The sequence below is a fragment of the Hemitrygon akajei genome, chromosome 3, assembly GCF_048418815.1.
Source record: "Hemitrygon akajei chromosome 3, sHemAka1.3, whole genome shotgun sequence".
NCBI lineage: Eukaryota > Metazoa > Chordata > Chondrichthyes > Myliobatiformes > Dasyatidae > Hemitrygon > Hemitrygon akajei.
The window spans coordinates 126,371,400-126,378,772 of record NC_133126.1 but is presented as its reverse complement, the minus strand read 5'-3'; the positions used below and the strand labels follow the sequence as shown (position 1 = coordinate 126,378,772).

At 42.9% G+C, this 7,373-nt stretch overlaps 1 protein-coding gene across 2 annotated transcripts in view; it reads left to right on the top strand.

The window, feature by feature from the left end:
• Positions 1-386: 386 nt before the first annotated feature.
• Positions 387-7,373, top strand: part of fam168b (family with sequence similarity 168 member B) — a 59,853-nt gene continuing 52,866 nt past the window's right edge. For both annotated transcript variants that reach the window (XM_073040803.1, XM_073040802.1), the window contains exon 1: positions 387-557. The gene's annotated coding sequence lies outside the window, so the exon portion shown is untranslated. The remainder of the gene's footprint in view (positions 558-7,373) is intronic.

Sequence of the window (7,373 nt, the reverse complement as noted above, 5' to 3'; positions counted from 1 at the left end):
AGGCTTCTACACTATGCACAACTTCACCAATCTTGGTATCATCCGTAAATTTATGAGTTTACCCACCTGCAGTTTCATCCAGGGCATTTATATACATTACAAACAGCAGAGATCCCTGCGGGACACCACTAATTACAGACCCTTAGCTCCATTAAGTCCCTTCAACCACTACCCTCTTGTCTTCGATGCGCAAGCCAGTTCTACATCCAAGCAGTTAATTCGCCGCGGGTGCCATGCATTTTGATCTCCTGGATTAGCCTCCCATGAGGGATTTTGTCCGATTATAGAGCTAATCCCAGGAGAGGTGCTTTCTGACCGACAGCTGCCCTCCTGTTCTGGCCCCGCCCCTTTCCGCGAACGTAATGACGCTGCCGACGTAGGGCCTGGTTGGCGGAAGTGAGGTAAGGCGGGCAGGCCGGAGGTGTGCTGGTCTTGGAGTTACTGCGCAGCGCCGCCGATGAGAGCTTGAGCCCGGGGGTAAAGTCGAAGAGTGAAGCAGCGACCGTACCCATAGCGGAACGGAGTAGAGTAGAACAGAGGCTCCATCGCTGTGATAGGTGAGTCAGGGCCTTCCTTGGAATCGCATCTCTCAACCCCGCACCATCCCCCGCGCCCCATTTACTGGGCCCGGGCTTTATTATTGTTGCTGTGCGCGGAGGCCCCGGCTGTCGGCGTCAGGAGCCGAGCCCCGCTCTCCTACCCCGCTATAACCTCATCCGCCCCTGTCGCCGTCCCTCACCCCCTTTGCCTGACAGGGAGAGTCGTTCGGGGGTGGAGGGAGCGAACACCAGCCTTGCAGGCAACGCTCAACCCTGGGGGTCAGTGGCTGTGCCTCAGCTCTGTAACCTACTCTCTCTAGAGCTGCTGCTGGTTGCCATTGGCACCCTGTCACTGGGAACGCACGAAGCGTGGCATCCATCCGTCTGGCAAACCCGGGCCAGCAGCCTCGTTGGGTGCTGAAATTAAATGTTATAGGCCCATTGAACAGTGCAACTGCTTTTCATTGCATTCAGTTTTTTTGGTATTGACAGCAGCCCCATCGCCTAGTAAGTGATGTCTTAAGGTTCATTGCGGCCATCGCTATTTTTGCCAATATTAGTTTAGCAACACGTTTTACTCTTCGTAACATTGGCACCAAAACCGTGCAGTGATTCTGTTTTAGTTTCTTAAATACACTTTTATTCTGAATATAAGAACGTGAGAAATCAGGAATCGACCCTCAAAACTACTCTGCAGTGAAATCATGATTGATCTAATTTTCACCTCAGCGTTGTTCTCACTCCTTGACTGCCTTGCAGATTAAAAGTCTGTCACTCTTGAAATATATTCAACATTTCTGCCTCCAGACTCTATGATAGAGAATTCCAAAAATTCATGATTCAAAAGGATCCTTGTCTCTTGCCAAAATGGATGATCTCTCTCTGAAATTTACTTGCTCTTCTGCATATCTGCATTGGAAGAAATACCTCAGCAACTACACTAGCAATCTCCCTCAGAATTATGTGCTAATGAAATTGCATCAAGGTTTCCCCACTTCTATGCTCACAATCCCTTTAGCTTCCCTTACCTGTCATCTTTTATGTAATTCAGATGTAACATTTTGTCTTGCGCTTTAATATTTTATCATTCTTCCTTCCAATGTGAATAATCTTGCATTTTATCACATACTGCATCTCCCAAATTCTTGTCTTGTGGACCATCAGACATAGGAGCAGAATTAGGCAACTCAGCCCTTCTAGTCTGCATCACCATTCCATCTTGGCTGATTTATTATCCCTCACAACCCCATTCTCCTGCCTTCTCCCTGTAACCTTTGACACCTGATTAATCAAGAACCTGTCAACTTCTGCCTTAAATATACCCAATGATTTGGCCTGAAAAGCTGTCTGTGGCAATGAATTCCTCAGAGTCACCACCCTCTGGTTAAAGAAAAATTTGCTCATCTCTGTTCTAAGTGGATGCCCCTCAATTCTGATGCTGTGCCCTCTGGTCCTAGACTCCCCTATTATAGGAAGCATCCTCTCCACATCCTCTCTGCAAAGGCTTTTCAATATTTGATAATGTTTCAATGAGATTTTCTCTCTCCCATCCCCCCCATTCTTCTAAATTCTAGTGAATACAGGCCCAGAGCCATCAAATGATCCATATACGTTAACCCTTTCATTCCTGGGATCATTCTTCTGAAGCCCCTCTGGACAATTTCCAATGCCAGTATGTCCTTTCTTACATAAGGGGCCCAAAAACTGCTTTCAGTACTCCAAGTGTGGTCTGACCGGTGCCTTATAAAGCCTCAGCATTACATCCTTTTGTATTTTAGTCCTTTCAAGATAAATGCTAACGTTGCATTTGCCTTCCTTATCACAGAATTGACCTGCAGGGTAACCTTTAGGGCATCCTGCATGAGGACTCCCAAGTTCCTTTGCACCTCTGATTTTTGAATTTTCTCCACATTTAGAAAGTAGTCCAAGCCATTATTCCTTCTGTCAAGGTGCATGACCATGCACTTCCCTACACTATATTCCAGCTGCCACATCTTTGCCCATTCCTCCAATCTAAGTCCTTCTGCAGCCTCCCTTCTTCCTCAACACCACTTGCCCCTCCACTTATTTTTTGTATTGTCTGCAAACTTGGCCACAAAGTCATCAATTCCTTCTTCCTAATCATTGACGTATAACGTGAACAGAAGTGGTTCCAACACTGACCCCTGTGGCACACCATTAGTCACTGGCAGCCAACCAGAAAAGGTCCCCATTATTCCCATTTTTTGCCTCCTGTCAGTCAGCCAATGCTCTATTCATGCTACTATCTTTCCTGTAATACCATGGGTTCTTGTTAAGCAACCTCATGTGCGGCACTGTGTCGAAGGCCTTCTGAAAATCCAAATAAACAATAGCCACTCATTCTCTTTTGTCTATCTTGCCTGCTATTTCCTAAAAAATTCCAAATGATTTGTCAGGCAAGATTTCCTCTTAGTAAACTGTGCTGACTTTGGACCATTTTATCATGTTTTTCTAAGTACTGTGAAAGCACATTCTTAATACTAGAGTACAACATCTTTCCAACCACTGAAGACAGGCTAACTAGCCTATAATTTTCTTTCTTCTGCCTCCCTCCCTTCTTAAAGAGTTCAGTGACATTTGCAATTTTCTGATCTTCAGGAACCATGCCAGAAACTAGTGATTCTTCAAAGATTATTACTAATACCTCCACAATCTCTTCAGCCACCTTTTTCAGAACCAAGGGGGTATATTCCATTTCGTCCAGGTTACTTGTCTTCCTTCAGACTTCTCAGCTTCCCAAGCACCTTCTCCTTATTCATAGCAATGACACTTCTGTCCCCTGGCACTCTGGAATTTCTGGCATTCTGTTCGTGTCTTCCACAGGGAAGACAGGCAAAATTCGTCTGTCGTTTCTTTTTTTCCCATTGCTACCTCTCTACCATCATTTCCAGATATCCACTTTCACCTCTCTTACTCTTATCTGGAAAAGAAACTTCTTGTATCCTTTATTATATTGTTGGATAGCCTACCTTCATCATTTCTCTATGGCTTATAGTTTTTAAATGCTCCCCAATCCTTTACCTTCCCACTAATTTTGCAATATTATTTGCCTTTTCTTTTGCCTGTGGCTGTATTTAACTTCCCTTGTCAGCCACAGTTGCCCCATCCTCCTTTTAGATTACTCCTTCATCTTTGAGATGTATTCCTATGGCTTTTGGATTTTCCCCCAGATATACCAGCCTTCATCCCTGTTAGAGTCCCCTTCCAGTCAACTTTGGCCAGTTCCCTTCTCATGCTTCTGTATTTCCCTTTAATGTAATATGGATACATCTGTTTTCAACTTCTCAAACTGCAGGGAGAATTTTATTGTATTAAGAAATCTGCTTCCTGAGGGTTCCTTTACCTTAAGCTCCCTAATCAAATCTGGTCATTACACGGCACTCTTTGTGGTTCCCCTGTTGGGCTCAACCACAAGCTATTCTAAAAGGCCATCTTGTAGGTATTGTACAAATTCCCTTCAGATTTTCCCAGTTTACTTGCATATTGAAATTTCACATGATTATTGCAACAATGCCCTTTTTACATGCCTTTTCTATCAACTGTTGTAATTTGTAGCCTATATCCTGGCTAAAGTTCGAAGGCCTATATATAACTTATATCAGGCCTTTTTATCCTTACAGTTTTTTGTCTGCCTGCAAGAATTCTACAGCTTCTGATCTTATTGTCATCTCTTTCTAAATATTTGATTTAATTATTCACCAACACAGCCATTCCACCAAGGATCTGATTTATTTATTTTTTACCAACAGAGCCACACCACCCCCTCTGCCTACCTGCCTGTCCTTTTAATACAGTGTGTATCCTTGGATGTTAAGCACCCAACTATAATCTTTCAGCTATGACACAGGTGTAACCATTGTTTTTATATAGGTCATAGCTTCCACTAAAGAGATCCAAATGATCCAGAAATCTGAAGCTTTGTCCTCTGCATCAATTCTTCAGCCATGCATTCATCTCCCAAATCACCTTACTCTTACCTTCACTGGCACATGGCACGGGCAGCAATCCAGAGAGTACTACCCTGGAGGTTCTGCTTTTCCGCTTTCTGCCTAACCCTGTACTCTCTCTTCAGGACCTCCTTCCTCTTTGTACCCATGTCATTAGTGCTATTAAGTACCATGACTTCTGGCTGCCATGGACCTGATTCGAGATATCCCTGCCCTGGCACCTGGGAGGTAATGTACCAACCAGGTGTCATGTTCACATCCATAGAAACTGCTTTATGCTCCTCTAATTATGGAATCCCTTATCACTTATGCACTCCTCTTCTCCCCTACCCTTTCTGAGCCACAGAGCCAGACTCAGTGCCAGAGACCCAGTTGCTGTGGCTTCCCCTGAGAGGTTGTCCCCCTCAATGGTCTCCAAAATGGTATACTTATTATTGAGGAGAACAGCCAGAGGTATCCTCTACATTGGCTGCCTATTCCCTTTTTTTTCTCCTGTCAGTCACCTAGGTACCTGCCTACTACAATGTAGGGATGACAACTTGTCTGTAGCTCCTGTCTGTCATCACCTCATTTTCCCATATGAGCTGAGGTCATCCAGCTTTGGCTCCCAATTCCTTAATGCTGTCTCTAAGGAGCTGCAGCACAGTGTACTTCACGCAGATGTAGTTAACAGGGATTGGCGAACTGCTGGAGTTCTTGCATCTCGTATAAGGAACAAACCATGAAATATAGACCCATTCTGAGTGTACTAGGTATTTACTAACAAAAAAACTTTAAACTTACTTAGATCTTCCACTGTGCTTGCCCAAGCCTATCGAGTCAAAGCCTGGCTGCTCCGCTTGCACCTCCCTTTTTATCTGTCCCGTGTTGATTGTAGGCCGCTGAAATCCTTGGAGCTCTTTTTAAACCTCGCATTGCACCACCAATGAAGAACCTCTCATGCTGAATGCAGGAAGTTGAAAGCACTCGATGTCTTTTTAAACCGAGTTGTGCCACCGACGAACTATCTCTCTTGCTGAATGCAGTTCGCAAAAAGCACCAATGCTCTTTTTAAACAATGCATTGTGTCACTGAATAACTTCTTGTGCTGATTGCAGCTTCTTTCTCTCCCTGATAACTTGCTAACCCACTTATTTTTGTATCATCGACAAACTTACTGCTGTACACTTGGCCCCTTCGTCCATGCTATTAACTGGTTTTAAAATATTTTAAGTTCCAGCACTGATCCCGGTGGCATCCCAGAAGTTACAAGTGATCTATATGGAAATAACCAATTTGTCCTGATTAGTTGTCTATTCGCTACTATCCTATACATTCAATAGTTTGCCTTCAAGCTTGTGCATTCTTGTACATTAACTAGAAAGACCTGTAAATCCAAACATGCTACATCTATTTTTCGTTTTATCCACCCTATTCTTTGCATCACTAAAGGAACTCTAGAAAATCTGTAAAACATATTTCCCTTTGGAGCTTATAGACTGTATGGTTTTAGATATTTTTCTAAACATCTTGCTTGTAACTTGATAACGGATTTCAGCAGAATGGCAGAGGCTAGGCTAATTGGTTTATAGTTTCCTGTATTATCTTCCTCCTTTCCTGAATAGTGGTGTGACATTTTTTTTTAAATTTTCTGGAACTCTCTAGAATCCAGGGAAATTTGCTTGGTACATTATGACCATTGTATTCATTTAAGTCCCTATTTGGCTATCTTCCATACTTTGTCATTATCAGGATTAAAGGAAGTAGTTAGGATTAGCACAGTGGTGGCACAATAGGTTATTTAGTGGACTAGTAATTCAGGGATCTGAAACAACAATTCAGACAACCTAAAAACTATGGAACTACAAATAATCTGGAATGATCAGGTCTTCAGTACTGTGTCTGGGGTCTTGTAACCATTATGTATAATGTGGAATGAATTGAATAGGCAGAAAACTAACCTTTGTGAATGAGAGGATGTCAGTCAAGATAGATCACCTACTCAGCCTAAATGCATGACCATAGACTTCCTTACACTATATTTCATCTGCCACTTCTTTGCCCATTCCTCTAAACTATCTAAGTCCTCCTTCAGACTCCCTGCTTCCTCAACACTATCTGCTCCTTCACTTATCAATTCAATCATCTAAATCATTTACATACAATGTGCAAAGAACCAGTCCCAATACAGACGTCACTGGTCACGGGCAGCCAACCAGAACGGGCCCTTTTTATTCTGACTGTTTGGCTTCGCCTGGTCAGCTAATGTTCTTTCTATCCATGCTAGTATCTTTCCTGTAGTACCATGGGTTATGTGCAGCACCTTGTCAAAGGCCTTCTGTAAATTCATGTAAACAACAACCCCTGTCTCTCCTTTGTCTATCTTGCCTGTTATTTCCTCAAGGAATCCCAACAGATTTGTCTGGCAAGATTTCCCCTTAAGGAAACCATGCTGACTTTGGTGGCCTACTTTACCATTCCTCTCCAAGTACCCCAAAACCTCATCCTTCAAAATAGACTCCAGCATCTTCCCAACCATTGAAATCAGGATAACTGGGCTATAATTTCCTTTCTTCTGCCTCCCTCCCTTTTCCACTAAAAACTCAATGGTAGTGCTTGTAGTTGTGATCAATTTTGTATCCGTGTTCTTTATCAACTTAAGAATTAATCAGTTCATCTGGCTTGAATGAGAATTTTGTGTACCTTTTACTTGACTAGCTAGACGATTTTCTTGCAAACTAATGTCGTAATTTGACTTGTCAAATTGCTTTGGACACTAGTACTTTCTTTCGCCCAGTCTCTTTTTATCCTGGTAATTCAAAAATTCAATCTGAATTTTGTTTGAAGCTAGATTTCCGATTTTTCTTTTTAGCTGACTCATAAATTA